We start from the raw sequence: 16,263 nt of genomic DNA, 5'->3' as shown, positions 1-16,263 counted from the left end.
AATTTTACATACATGATAATATACCAACTTAATGATTTAAATCCTCTTAGAAAACAATGTATTTAAAACAATCACAATGTATTTTCAAAAGTGTTTAATAGTATAAATTTCCATTACGAATAAATATCTGACGACAGTACTGAAACAAATACACAGTGATAGAATATATCACACGATAAGCTTAGCTTCGATACATTTTAAGCACACCTACATATTTATGTGAAACTTAAACTTTTGAGTTCTGGAAAACATGTTTTTATGTTCTATTGTGGACAACTGCCATGGAAAAGCTATATATGTGATAAAAAAAACTTAGTTACAAAAACTACTTATGTTTCCAAAGTGCAAATGATTAAACCTAAAGCTTCCACGAAAAAAGTAATATGTATAACTTTATTAAAAAACGGATCAAGGAAAATGACAAATAAACTAAATATGGCGTATAGATAACAGTTTTCATTTAGCCTTTACCATTCATTTAAGTTAAAATAATTCTAAGATTTTTCGAGGTAACAAAAGTTGTAAATTACTCTTTCCTAGAAATTCCTGTATGTAAGTTCTAGGAATAATGATGTAGAACATGTTTGCATCATATGCTGAGAGACTCACATCCATAGGCTATATGGTAAGCTGGAGCACAAAATCAACATATCTATTCATGAACTGTAAACAGCATAGATCAACGCTGCTTCGAGAGAAATATACAGTGTTTTCCTCGAATCTTTAATTTTAATTATAACATTTTATATTTACTTCGAACTATTTTTTTTTCGAGATACCGTCGTCCAATTACCGAATGAATCGGTGCCTAATACTGTATACGATTAGTTAAGTAAAGGGGCAACACGTGCAATGGCAACAAAAGTATTAAGGCTATTTTACTTATCTCTATAAAGATGAAAAATTATTCATATTTTCTTATTACTCTTGGAAGATATAGCTGAATATAAAATCCCTTTAAAACAACCAATTGGCAGACGTCCATTACTTAATTTAACGGTATTTTAAACTATGTATATATGACCATGTAATAAATGTTATACTTGTTGCAAGTTTCATCTAATGTAGATTGGCATTCGTAAGACTGACTCGAATTGTGCACATGATTCGCCAGGGATTTCAGAAAAAGCCTCGTTGAATGTTTGGACCAAAAGATTACCAAGCTGTGTCCAAAACTATCTTATAACACTGCAAGTTTATTTATAAAATTATAATTAAAATGAAAGCTGCTATTTTAGATTTTCTAGTACAGTTTTCAATTGAATAAATAGTATTTTCAAGTAGTGATTGCAAAGACAATTTTTATGTCATGCCAGTTAGCACAAAATAATAGACATTATTTTTATTTATATATTAATTTTTTTGTTGACTGCCTATTTTAACCTTGCATTTGCCCATCCACATAGGCCATGTACCTGTGCGTGGAACGCATCCAGCAAAGCAAGGGGTGAGCCGGTAGAGTACAAGGGTGAAGTATGCCGATAAAAAGTAGTGGCAGTGAACAGGATCCGTACTTACGAAATAGCTGCCTTGGACCCAAAGTCTACTGCGCTACCGACTGAGTCACCGACACACATTAAACTTACCTACTGACTCCCCTTTTTTTTACCAGGCCAAATGTTTTTACAAGAAGACAGATATTTATTTATTTCCTAAGGCTTTCATAGTTTAAACAAATTGGCTCCCACCATTTTGGATTTTACAGCATTGAAAAATGGTTACACAAAGAATAGAATAAAAAAGCAGTATCGATGTTAGTTTGAAAAGTAAATGGCTTTCAAATGTTTATTTTACTATACAACATTTTGATATTCTTTAGCGCTAAATATTTGAAACTTGTTGCATATGAATGCGTTGAGCGGTAATTAACAATTCAAGCGTGGTTTGGAAAGTGAAGGTAATTAGGCATTTTTGCATTTTTGGCACTTGGACTATCATTTTTGTGCTTTGGTTTGATACAGAACTAAAACAGTGTCCTATTATCAATCAATATCATTTAGTGAGATTGAAAATATTTGCTTTTGTTTTTTTATTTACTTAAAATTTGCTTTGGTAATAAAAATTCGTTTAACTAGTTTGTACATACACCTATTATTATTCCACTCAAAGAACATATGAATTAAGTTGTACTGAAACACTGAATATAACTAAAACCCAAATTTAATTAAAAAACTAATACAAGAATAAAATGTTGAACAAAATAAAATGGATGAAAAAATCTATTTAATAATCCCTACTAAAATGTTAAATCCATGCGATGTGATTATAATATCATTTAATTATACTATAGCTGTGTTAAAGGAATTAAAACCCCCTTAATTCTTAATTTAAGGCTATTTTGAGAAACAGCGCTGAAAAACGTTATATTTAAACGATTATTGTTATGTAGCTCTACTTAGACACAAAAAATGCTTTAAACAATCATATGCCACTTTATTATTTTTTTTTTTTTTAGGTTGGCGGTGAGCCGGTACAGTACAAAGGTGAACTGTACTGATAGAATGTTTGTAGCAGTGACTAGGATCCATACCTACGACATCACTGCCTTGGGTCCGAAGTCCGTGACGCTACCAACTGAGCCAATGACTCACTTGCTAATAAAATAACACCAATTACGAGTATTTACTGGTATTTATCGTAAACGTTGTGAATTAAAATGGTAAAAAATCTCTTTCCCATAAACACGATGTGTAGTTTTTATTGAAACTGTAGAATCACTGCATCGCAAGATCGTAAGGGCATTGGAACATGAAGGTTTGAAATGACCCATTACCTCAAGCTTATTGTAACATATAGTCTGCAGGTATTTTATGTGTTTCTTTATGGTGAGATAAAACTTGTGGTACTCACCTTATTATATAGCAAGATTTATGAGTATATTATACAGGTATAAATGTGCAGGTGTTTGTTAATGTGTGTTTGTGTACATTTTTATTTTCAATAATAATATTTTGTAGTCTCAATGTTTGTAAGAAACACAGTTTATTTTTCTATGTGTTTTAGCCGAACCTGTTTTGTATACATAGACTATTTGAATAAATATATTAAGAATTTAGACTAAAGTTTTGGTTTCGTTATAGCACTACAAGATAACGTATATTGTTAACACAACGGGTTAATCTTACATAACATTCGTTATAAGAGGGTCTTAAATTGTTAAAAAATGTGTCGTTATTTTGTAGCCAAATATACAATTTTCTATGTAAAAAAAAATCTGAAACATCATATTTTACCATCCCGCTATACTCAGGTACCCGGTTAATTGGTTTTTTTATTCTTCTGCATAACCAGAGACCTTAGAAAAGCTCTTAAAATTAATTTATTATATGTTGTAACTTTAATAAAATGGTTTGAAAATGAATCGGAAAATGTCCTGGTCTAAAGGTAAATAATTATAAAACCCAATACTTACGCCATAAAACCCCACTCCGGGGTTCTGGTTTGAAAACTCGTTCGAATATAAGTAGGTTAACACATTAGTACTAAATTTCATCCAAACTAGATGATTTTTCCTCAGTATACAGAAGCTAATAGAGACACGATATATAAATATTCATATATTATGTTTGGTTTGGAACGGATATAGTTTTCAGCATCTGTGGAACTCAAGACGAAAAAATTAAATTGGTCCCAAGTCCAGATATTACCATGCGACTTAGCGGTAATATAATATTCTTAACATGGGAAATTCACTAATAAAGGATAACAAAGAACTAATCCATATAGAAATTCAGATCTTAAATGACATGAAGCATTTACTATTAAAAGAAAAACTGTCCATACCCGTAAGGTCATCAAGAGAGGAAAGTGGAGAATTTGTAAGATGTTCTAAACTTTAGTGGACTTGAGTATGACAACGTTTTGTTACTTAACTCCGTGTGCGAATATTATGGCTAATTGCTTTTACGAAATCTCTCTCCTCATTGCGTTGCATGATGAAAAGATACCTTGCTTTGATATATTATAAGTCCGTAGTTGTAATTTCGTAAGGTCTTAATCTTGTCATCGCCGTTTTGGCTAGGATAAATCGTTTATGACACTGTGTTTTCCCAGTAGTGAATATTACTTTAATGCACTACTTGACGTCTGTTCTCCTTAACGTCCGACTCTATGTTGACCATTATCAGTGTGACAGGAAATATTTACATGAAGTAGTTTTTTTTTTTCATCACGATAAAAAGTATCGTTCAATACTCGTCAATAAAGTCCCATTTGGGGGCGAGATAGTGTTTTTCATGCGAGTCGTTTTACATGGGTCACTTTCGTGACGAGTATTGAAAGATACTTTCTATCACGATGAAAAAAAAACTACTTCATGAAACTTAAAAAGTTGTCTGATATTTCATAATGTACTAATTTTTCCAATCTAACTAAATTTTAACCCCATACGGCTGTACAATTAATTTTAGTGAAAAATTCAGCTGATTATAACTTTATTGATGTCAGGCAAAATTATTGTTTGTGCAGGGAAAGTAATGTTTATGTAGCGAAAGTAATGTTTATGTAAGGAAAAGTCAGCTGATCACTATTTCTCTTGTGTGTTTTATCTACAGAAACTGAAGATTTTTGAAGATCTCAGCTTATGGAAATGGGCTGTTTTTAAAAATAGAGTGATGAAAACACATATTTAGGCTACCTAAGATCCAAAATCAATGATATATTTTAAGGTTTATTTATAAGTATTATCTTTAAGTATGTACACGAAGCCTCTGCGTCATAAAGTATATTTATGTTAAACTTCAGTCGTTCCTAAGAGTTCAACTTACAAAAGGATTACGAAATGAACTTAGACGATAAACTGTAAGTTAAGTAAAACTAAACTAAATTCTTTTTCTTGACATATAATTTTCAACAAATCAGACGAAAAAAAACTTTTAAGAGAAATTCGTTTATGGTCGGGAAAAAATGTAAGTTAAGTAAAACTAAACTAAATTCTTTTTCTTGACATATAATTTACAACAAATCAGACGAAAAAAAACATTTAAGAGAAATTCGTTTATGGTCGTGAAAAAAATTAGAAAATAAACTTTAAACATACTCCATGAGGAGGTCTCACTTAATTCACTGCAGGACAACTTCATCCCTTGTATATGAGAGTTCAGTTGTTATAATGAATGAATATTTATAGTCAAGGACAACTGTTGTAAAACAAACAACAAAAACAAAACTTTCAGAACCAGCAGTAACATAAACTAAGCCTCTTCCAAAGAGCCGCTTTCTCTTTCCAATCCTTATCTCTGACAAATAAAGAGTTTGTTCTTAAATTTATTAGCTTAAAGATATCTTTGAAATTTTTTGTAGTATCACACAATAGAAATTTTACTTTCTGCGTGAGTAGATGTCTACAGAATATTTTTGGCTATAGGCCTACTACTTATTAAGACTCATAGTAAATAGTAAACGCCCTGCTTTGAAAGACTGTGATACGAAACATACTCTTTCGTTAGTGGGACTTCTGGCTTAGTTAAATATATTATAATGTTATTTTAATTCAAAGTATTTTAGTCTAGTTAATGTCTGGTGACACTGATTGCTAGTGTCGACGAAATTTGGTTTCTATTATTTTAGAGTTAATTTCATGATATGTGCTTTTCTGTTTGGTTATTTTGCTAGAGAATGAGATTTATGATTAGATCGTTTTATTTGGTTAAACGGCGTTTTGAATGACTGAAGTAACAAGAATGAAGTAGTTCAATATCGTTCAACACTCGTCACAAAAGTCCCATTTGGGAGCAAGATAGTGTTTTACATGTGAGTCGTTTTACATGGGTCACTTTTGTGATTAGTAGTGAAATATACTATTACAGTCTGAGAATTTTCATCATCGGCGTTTTAATTATATCACGACTCTTCTCATTTCTTGCGTTTGGGTGTGACCGATATTATTTTTAAAACTGCAATCAATCAAATTTAATTTCATAAAAAAGCAATCTTTACATTGGCCAACTCCAAATTATCCATCTTATAGAAGTTATATCAACTCAAAGTAAACACATGATCCAAAAATAATCAATTAAGCCGTAGCCAAGAATCAAATACATCCTCAAACAACCAACTCGTTTAGTAATGACGTTGTAAGCGCTGTAACGACTTGAGGTTGTTGTAAGTTTCAACATTATTTGCAGTCTTTACAATACAACGCCCCTGAGATAGCATACTTATTTTACTGCGTATTAACAAGCATTTGTATATCTTCCATCATTTTGTCGAGGAGGTAGGTACAATTGGCTTTTGAAATGTGGAATGGTAGAAACATCCGTATGGTAGTTGTAACGTACAGTTTCGGACCATGAATCGTAAGGTCAATTATTACCTTCCAAAAGATCTTCTAGGTGGATTGCAATGTCTTAATTTTTTGTATAATTTTATTTTAAATGTAATGATTAATTTCTTTACTATACATATAATACTTAAAGCAATAATCTGTGCCTGCTATCAGAGTAAGTACTAGATTTATTTCAAGTAGACAATCAATTGTGTTGTAAGCCCTACGATATATACAGGTACTACTCATGACCTATTGTCTTAACTACGGAACATGGCAGCAAGAGGAAGTAAGTTTTTAATGTTGAGGAAAAACTAAAAATTTGTAATGCTTATTGCATGGTACTTTGTACCGGTACTTAGAAAGTGTTATTAGCATTTTGTTACACAAATCTGTCTAAACACAAAATTAGCTGCAAAATTTAACCCTACAACCTTGACAACTATGATAAAGGATTCGTGAATCTAACATGTAGCTGGAAGCTTCCCCAAACTCCCTGGGGCATAACGCAAAATATAGACAATGTAAGAACTCTGCAAACAAAGCTTTGGACTCAGATGTAAGATTCTACGACCCACTAAATAAACATGCATTTTGAGAACCCTGGACCTTCTTTGAATTTAAACACAACGGTGTTATTATGGTGCACTTTGTAATTACTAATGTAACAAATAACAAGCTATTTATTATTAGTTTGCGGTGTATAAGTAAACATATGGTTTAGTTATAGCTCGTATTAAAGTTTTCATATTCAGTAAGTTTTATGAATAATTTAAATGTTTAACCTTATTCAAGATGTTAATGCAGCTCAGCTCTTTACCTGAGCCGATTAACATATTGAATTGTATTACGTATTGTATTAATGTGTTTAAAGCTTTCTAAGATAAATTTTCAAACATTACCCAAATAAGATGTCACGTATTTCTTATGAATGTTAGAGTTCAGAACTAAATAGGATCTACAGTTTCAAGCAATCTTTACTTGCTGAACTAACAAACTATCAAAAACATGGAAAAAGAAAAACATAATTTACCTTTTATATTTAAACTTCCCTTTTGAATAAAAAATCCGTAGCTCATGTATACTCAAAGGCCTAAATACAAATATTTCCTTTGAACAAATTTTCACAGCAAATAGGTAAATTCTGCGGGGGTTGAAATTTTTCTTACACTTCGATAGCTAACTATTGTCGTAAAATGAGTGAGGATTAAATAGACACTTTTTGTCCGTGTGATGAACTATAATTCTTCGTTCTAATGCACCATTATTTGAACAAACTATGTTTCAAAACCGAAATATTTTGATTTAAATATAACCTTTTAAAACTACTTCTAACTTGTTTTCAGTTTAATTTGCTAATGGAAGCCACCAGCTGTGTGTGATTGAAATCAGTGATTCAATCGTTTCGTCTATTACGATTGTTTAGTTTTCATTATATATATAGATATGTCAAAATACTTACGATTAGGCAACAATTAATGCCAATGGATAAAACTATCGATACATACTTTTGATACATGCAAATGTTTACAATCAATATTTACAAGTGAGGTGACAACATCTGATTTTTACTCCCTAGGGGCTATACACGTTTTTTACTCCCTATAGAGTAACATGACACTTTAGACCCGCAACGTATCTATTAAAAATGGCTGTTTCTGCTGCAGTATGATGAAAGATTAATTATAATTGATGGCTATATACTGTTCGTTGTTAAACGAAATATTTGCATTGTTTTATTTATGTCGCAAATAAAAACTGAAGAGCCAAAATACAAAATATACGAAGGAGATTCAAAACATGATAACATCATATGTTGGAAACCTGCTATCCCTTGGGCTACGGCAACCCGATGTTCAACATTGTTCATAATGTTGTTGCCGTAAAACAAACATTACCACCACATTCTCCAACAAATACCAAACATGTTCTCATTTTCTACTTTTCGTTTCGAGTAAAGCTTTAACAGATTAAAATACCACAAGACAATTATGCAAATAAATTATGTAGATGTTTGGGGGGTTGTTTGGTTAAACATGACGTAAATATTTAAGACAAATTTGTTTGTAAATATAGAATAAAGGTAGGTTTGAGATTCATAATGCATGTTTTAGTCAAATGAACCATTTATGTGTAATAAAATACATCTCCGAACACAATTAGGTCATTTCGCAAATGTTAAAAATATGATTGATTTAACGTAGCAATTTTGTCTACAATATATTGTCCTACAACCCTTTAACAGTTACCTCTAATTTTCAGTTGAAAGTATTTCATAGCCAATTTATCATTATTCAATTCACCTTCTCTTAATCAACTTGTTAATTATACCTCTAGCTCACGTGCAGGAGATTTGTTACCAGCTGAGAACATTGTTAATAACATAACGTGCAAAAATGGAGAATCTTGAGTTTGTGGTTAGAAACTATTAACATTTAAGAAACATTTGTCGTTTGAGTGTCTCTTTTACTTTTACCACTCAAAAAGTCAGTACATTGTGGATTACATTACAAGGTACTAAACCCCTGTTAAAAAGAATTGTACAATTGTATCACAAGTCTAAATCATTGAAATAGACATAATAACTGCCATTGGCAGTATAGTTATTGACAGACTATTTTTTTTAGAGCTTACTGTCTTTAGAATTATTGACTAAGTTGCCTTTACAATATACGATTGAATATTTGACTCTTTCAATGTCTTTTGTTTGAGAACAATATATTATCGCTTAAACTTTTCATAAATACACAAAAGCTCTTAGTATCAGTTTTTGCAAACTGGAAAACCTTTTGCAGTGGAAAACATAAATTTTGTACAAAACATTTCAAAAATGTATTTTGGATAAGAATTATCAACGTTTAACTTAGAGAACGAGCGATAATGTTTCTTTAATGTATCTCCCAATACCATGAAATGCAGGATTTATATATTTTAAAAACAAGTAAATATTTTAAAATCTTATGGTTGGGGATTAATTACCGAAATAAAATAAAAGTGGCACACAGAACTTAAATTCGGAGGTAAACTTTTATCGAGAGGTAAGTAATAAAATTATCGCTAATAGACTAGGGCTAAATGAAATAATAAATAGACTCTATAAATATGTCGTCAATATTCCTTGGATTGAAGTCAATCCAAGCAAACGCATTGATATCACATCGAAATAAAAATTACAAATCAATTCCAATGTTTTAACCGTATAAATTGTACTGTTAAGATATAGATAAACCACAAGATATCACTGTTAGATATGGCATTTTTTACATTAAAATAAAACAGTTATCACATTGCATTAGCGTTAGGTTCGTTTAATTAAGATTAAACATGCATATTTACATTGAAGTATTATTTTATTTCCATTAGTTGGCTATCTATAATACAGTATACACATACTTGAAGTAATTTGCAACTGTATGATTGGATATGATTGTTGGTCCATCCAAAGCTTAATTAATTGGAAAGTTTCGTTACGTAGTATTAATTCGAATTCTATATTCGTAATGCCATGTATTGCCGTATATTAGGTATATATATACATGAAAAAATACAAAGTACTTTTTTTCTTGGCTTGGAAATCCATTTTAAGGAGAACAAAAAATACAAAGTATTTTTTTTTTCTCCTAAAAAATGGATTTTCAGACCAGAAAATTGTAAAAATCGATTACAATACTGAAGTTCAAAATTAAAGTTTAGTTTTATCAATTTAAAAAAAGATAAGAAATTGTTTTATCATTTTTAATCAAAACATTTAGTCGAGGGAACATATTAGCATTGACTATGATATTAGTAAGCACTAAAAGGAATCTCAAAATATTTCTCGTCTGACATAAGGATTTCAGGTCAGCAGGTAAAGAAGATCAATAAAAAAAATAATCTTAATCTAAAAATGGAACAGAAAGCAGTTTAATAAATTATATGAATTTATTAAGTTAATATGAGAATCTCTTAATCTTTATGATGTTAGCTCAAACTTACCAACCCTTGGCCTGTTTTTAGGGTTACTGCTTATAGGGTAAGTATGCTAAAAAGTTTGCATTTTAATCCATCGAGATCGATGTACAGAACTAATAGTTGCCAAACACCCCCTCCAAGAGGTATGACACCTAATAGTCTTATAGCCGATTATTGTTTTACAACTAGGATACTTTAAATAACCCCTTGGTATTAACTACAATACTGATTATGTAAATTTAAAGCTCTTGTTAATAATTCATTTAAACACTGTTATCTTGCTGTCTTTGTTTCACATAAATGTCAAAAAGTTTCTTTTTTCAATTTTGAAAATAACATGTCAGTAATTTTATTATTGTTTTTAGTTAGGAATATTATATTCTAAGTACCATGAAAATTTGGCTAATGTGTGACTTTCCTTTGATATATTTGGGAATCACTTTTTTATTTTCGGAATTCCTACAGCTATGAGTAGATAAATTTGGAACGATAAAATAACTGTAGTGTCAAAAGATAAAGTTGAAGAACGAGCTCTGAAGTTGAGAATATTGCATTTTCTTATCAGTATCCTCCAAACATTTATCATGTTACCGTGTGTGGCTCTATGTAAGCCCAAGTAATACCAAAACCTACACTATTTCTGCTTGAAAAATAAGGTGAAAATTTGTATCATACATTTCAACGTTAATATTATAGACGTTAATTAAACTACTGAAAATAACCGTATCTAGTATAACAATTAAAAAAATAGAATTTATGAGATCTAAAACATTATAAAATGAAAATGCTTGAGCTAGGTTGGTTTACTTAGGTAAAAGTACGCGTATGTCATTCATACTACTTAATTAATATCAGGGGATATTTTAAAACGAAATTAGCCAAGTGTGTACTCACTTTAATAATACAGCTAGAACATCAGACACAAAGAGAGAAAAATTAAGTATATTAATGAGAATTCATCACAATTGGGGTCATAAACTAAATTCAAACGTAGATTACACTTAAGTTTTAAAGATCAGTATTGTTTATAATTTATCGTGTGTATTTGTAGAACGAAAAATCATTAATGAGTAAGCTTAAATGGTTTGCGTTACCTGCAATTACTGCATTAATCGTCTAACGATAATTCTAATGTTGAACCAAAATGTATAATTTGATTTTTTTTATAAGACAGAGACAAACACTAGAACTCGTCCCAGAGCTATATAAGAAAGTGACATTTGAAGTTGGGTTGTCATCTAAATCTGACTCTGTAGTATCATCCTATTATATAAAATAAAGAAGAAAACCCCTCTTAAAACTCTTCATTCCCCTAATCTCACATTAAGCGAGGTCAGCTGTATGAGTTTTTTTTTATTTCCTTGAATAAAAAGCAATGTAGAGTGTGCAGTACTACATTTTCCTAGCATTTACACTCGCCTACGTACACACATTGTTAGCTTTCTTCTTGGAACCGTGTTTTATTATAGAAGTATCAGTTACGGAAAACTTATTTTAATATTCTATTATATTATATTACAACTGAAACTTTTATAATTTGTAAAAGATGGATACCGTACAGTGAAGATGGCAAAGTTTTCTAAAAATTTCTAAATAAAATTATGTCATGGAACGTTCCTATATATTTGGCACTGTAATACATAAAACAGTAATACATAATGTTTGGTAGTTATAAAAAAAGGAAGTCAGGTTTCCGGGTATATGTTAGTTGTATTAATTGTCTAAACCTATGACAAGAGTTTAAGAAGGTGGAATCGTAGTAAACATGAAAGAGTGGTGAATACAAAATTAGAAACTTAATTTAAAGAAAATATTTATAAAATATACAGTTAACTAACAGAGTTTAAAGTTTAATTAGCTTGTTTTACAGTAGACATCATGGTAAGGTATTTAATTAACACACGCTTTAAAATATACGACTAAAACAACATATCTACACTGCTGTGAATTCATGTAGTGTGGATGTTTAATAACTGCTATTATAATCTCTTATTACAATGTCTAGACTACTTTTGTATTGTAATATAGCTATAACAGTTTACACATGCCCTATTACAGTTACTAGCTCAATAACTTTAATTTAAATAAACATGTAAACTATACAATTATACGTAGTTGTATGCTGTTTTGGATTGATGAAAACTAATGAAAAAAGCTTACACTTATTTTAAAAACCTTAATCTAGAAAACGGTCTAACAGTTTTGAACTGATTTAACTGAAATGCGTCCTTTCATGTTACTAACCAGATACTAACAGTAGATATCAACACAAACCCATACACAAGATCAAAGATTTTAATACTAAATCACGATTGGGCTCGAGGATTGATATACACTATATTATATAAATAGTAGTACTGTAATCAGTTGTATTATATATAAAATTTAAAAGGGTCTCTGTTCTCTAAGATATATCTGAGTGTTTCAATGTAATTTCTGGTTCTATTAACATTTCAATTTGCACAATTCCTGGTTAACTTATTTGTAAAAAAAATCAATTTTAGTATAAATAGCACCAATACCTTTATACCTTATGCCTATATTCCATACCAAGACTTTTTAAAGGCTGCAAAGTTGGGCAGTAATTGTTGCGCTTTGCTAAGTCCGTATTTCTTTTACGAGATACCCAAAAAAATTACAGAGAGTTTAGTGTTTCATATTAAATATCTTTTAAATCTACTATAATATGAAATCCTTGGTTAAATAGTTCAAAGATTTACGCTAGGACCAAACAATAAATAAGATGAACGGATTTTGATGGATTATTAACAACTCATTGACATAATCCTCAATAGTTTTAGTAAGCGTATACATAATGTATGAACTAATAAAAAACAAAGCTATGACAGGTGTAGATGGACAGGTAACAACATATTGCTGTTACTGAGTTAGTATACACGAGTATATTACAATGCTCTAGATGCGGGTTGTTTTTCACATTACTTCAGGTTAGGCCTAGAGGTTACGGCGTTATAACTTTCAATCAAGTTCTCGTTGGCGGGATTTGAACCCGATACCCCAGGCCCCAAATCCCCTGCTCTACCACTAGATCAGTTCGCTTCCCCAATGGAAATTTGAAAAAAAACTTAACAACAAGATAATGTAACCATTGCTAATATTATACAAAAATGATTCAATACTTCTCAGAATTGAATACGAGCGAATTCTAGTTTGGCTATAGCCAGTGTTTGTTTCTCATCATTACAAGGAGCTTATTATGATCCCCTGGGGATTTCAGAAGTTGCTAACTAGTTATCAAAGTGTTTAGTTAAAGGTCAAGTGGAGAGTTAAGTTTAACAAGCCTATGGTAAATAATGTGTACTCTACCAAGTGCAAAGCTTCCTTCATTCAAATTTTATATCGTCACTAATAATAAATTTAAGTAATTTACAAGTAACATAGTTATAATAAATAACACAGATTTTTAATCGTTTACACAAATAAGGTTTTATTTAAACATAAAAAAGGTACATATTTGATTAAAAATCTAATATTCCAATTTTACACCATGAATTAGGAAACTACACTAGACAGTAATGCCATAATGTTCATCTAAATTAAATTACAAAATGACAATCATGTAATTGCAACGCTACATTATAAATTATTCAACTTTTGATAACTGTAATTTAGTAAGTTACACCCTAATAGTGAAATTGCACAATTGACGATATAATCTAACAAACATAATTCGGAAACAAATATCGAAAAAGAGATTTAATTATGGCTATAATGTCAATATGACACTCCATAGCCGAATCACGTTTAATATGTAAACAGTACCATGTAATATTACTGAACCTCGTGTTTTTTCAAACGCTATTTTTCACCACACTATACCCTATTAACACTTCTATTCACCACAATAATAATGCACATTGATAGTCAACACGACTAAAACTTTAAGGTTATGTAAAGGAATCATTTAAAGAATCAGCAAAAATAATAATAAATAGTTGCTAGGCAGCGGTAACAATAAAACGATTCTATTGCAATTCTATGTATACTGATGGTGTATTTGATATGCATTCATGTTTAAGAAAGTAAGTGGGCAGCTGATTTTGCAGCCCTAGGGATGTAAAAACCCTGCTCGGTCCCCAAATAACGATGACAGCTGGCATGGCCAGCAAAACGCAACTTTCAGCCACCAATTAACGCTTGTAAAACAGCTAAAAACATCAAAGTGGGGTGAAAAAAATATTACAAAACTTCGTGTATTATATTTACTTTACATAACTGATCAAACTTATTTATTTTAATTAGGCCCACACACACATAATTTTCCATTTTTAACTTGGTCTAGGGCATATAATTATATAAATATGCGGTTGTGAGTGATTTTAATCAAAACTAAGAGGTTGAGTCAGAATTTATGTATCCGTCCCTTGTTTACCATATAAAAGAAGAAGAGTGCAGTCTTATTTTTCTACATGAAGGATAAATTCACTTTACTATGCCTTGCCGCCTTGCTCAATTCAGATATTCTATACCGATATATTATGGTACAAGGCTGGCAGAATTGTCTGCTTGGAAGTATCTCGGAGAATTTGTCTTCTGAGTTTTGATAATAATAATATCTATGGTTCTTACCGTCAACGCAATCAGGGGTAATATTCCACTACGGCCGTTTCGGAGATGACTCCATCGTCAGGTGCGTAGTGGTACACTAAACTATAGTCTTGTCAAATTTTACACGAACTTTCTTCATTTGCATTGCGTCAGGGGTTGAATAAATAATACACATATATATACAGGACGGACACACGAAAACACGAATACACGAAAACATTTAGAGGCGTGCACGGCTTGAAAACTGACGACCGTCTGTTCAATCCTGGGTATTGCATGAGTTACGTGGATGACTGGAACAGCTGATAACACGGTGTGCCAACCTTATCTACTCAAATTATTTATTTCCTGTTTGAATTCTATTATGAAGACATTGACCAAATACGAACTTTGGAAAAGGGTTCCAAAGTAATGATCAATGTTGAAATGAACAAACGTAAGGTAAAAGTGCTTTACGATCCAGGGACAGCTTACAGCATTATTGGAGAAAAACTGTGGAAATCGGTGGGATCACCAACACTTTACCCCTGTGAAAATCTTACTGCCTACATGGGGGTACAAATTGAAATACTAGGCGAAACATCGGTTAGTGTTCTTGCATTTGGTAGTTAAAAAAAAATTAAAGCTTATAGTAGTCAAGAAAAATGATGTTCCTCTATTTGGGTTGGACTGAGTACTTAAGTTCAATCTTCCTTTACCACCAGGTGCTGAAGTATGTACAGTTACTCTGCAACCGAGCAATACCACTCGTGTGGATAGTATGGATTTGGTAAGACAAATTGTTACTGACTTTCCAGAAGTGTTTCATCCTTCTCAAGGCACAATCAAAAACAGTAACGTAGTATTCCACTTGACCCAATACGCAGTTCCAGTTATTTTAAAACCACGTCCTGTGCCCTTTTCCTTACGCAAAGCTGTGGAAGACGAACTGCAGCGGTTAGTTGAAAACCAAGTCTTGGCGCCAGTGAATACGAGTGAGGAGCCTGTTACATGGTCTTCACCTATAGTGATTGTTGTAAAACCTTCTGGAGCAATACGCATATGTGCTGACTTTAAAAACACGATCAACCAGTATATGATTTCAGACAACTATCCTATGCCCATATTTGAAGAAATTACAGTGAAACTTACTGGAGGACAAGAGTTCACAGTCATCGATCTCAAGGATGCTTACTTACGTACACAAGGAAGTTACAAGGAAGTTGACACTTGCGTACAAAAATATTTAACTATTTCCACACACAAAGGGGTTTTCAGATATTCCCATCTTCCTTTTGGGATTAAAATCGCTTCAGGGGCATTTCAGTGTAAAATGGATCAAGTACTGGCGGACTTGGAAGGAGTTGCATGTCTTCTCGACGATGTAATAATCACAGCTCCCACACGAGAGGAATATATACGTCGAGTTAGAGAGGTGCTAACACGTTTTACAGATATGGGTATCCGCGCACAAATGTCAAAATGCAGATGGTTACAGG

Source organism: Macrosteles quadrilineatus, unplaced genomic scaffold (genome assembly GCF_028750875.1).
Source record: "Macrosteles quadrilineatus isolate MER2022 unplaced genomic scaffold, UCM_ALF_1.0 Scaffold_4__1_contigs__length_99947679, whole genome shotgun sequence".
Lineage (NCBI taxonomy): Eukaryota > Metazoa > Arthropoda > Insecta > Hemiptera > Cicadellidae > Macrosteles > Macrosteles quadrilineatus.
Note: the sequence above shows the minus strand (reverse complement) of the source record.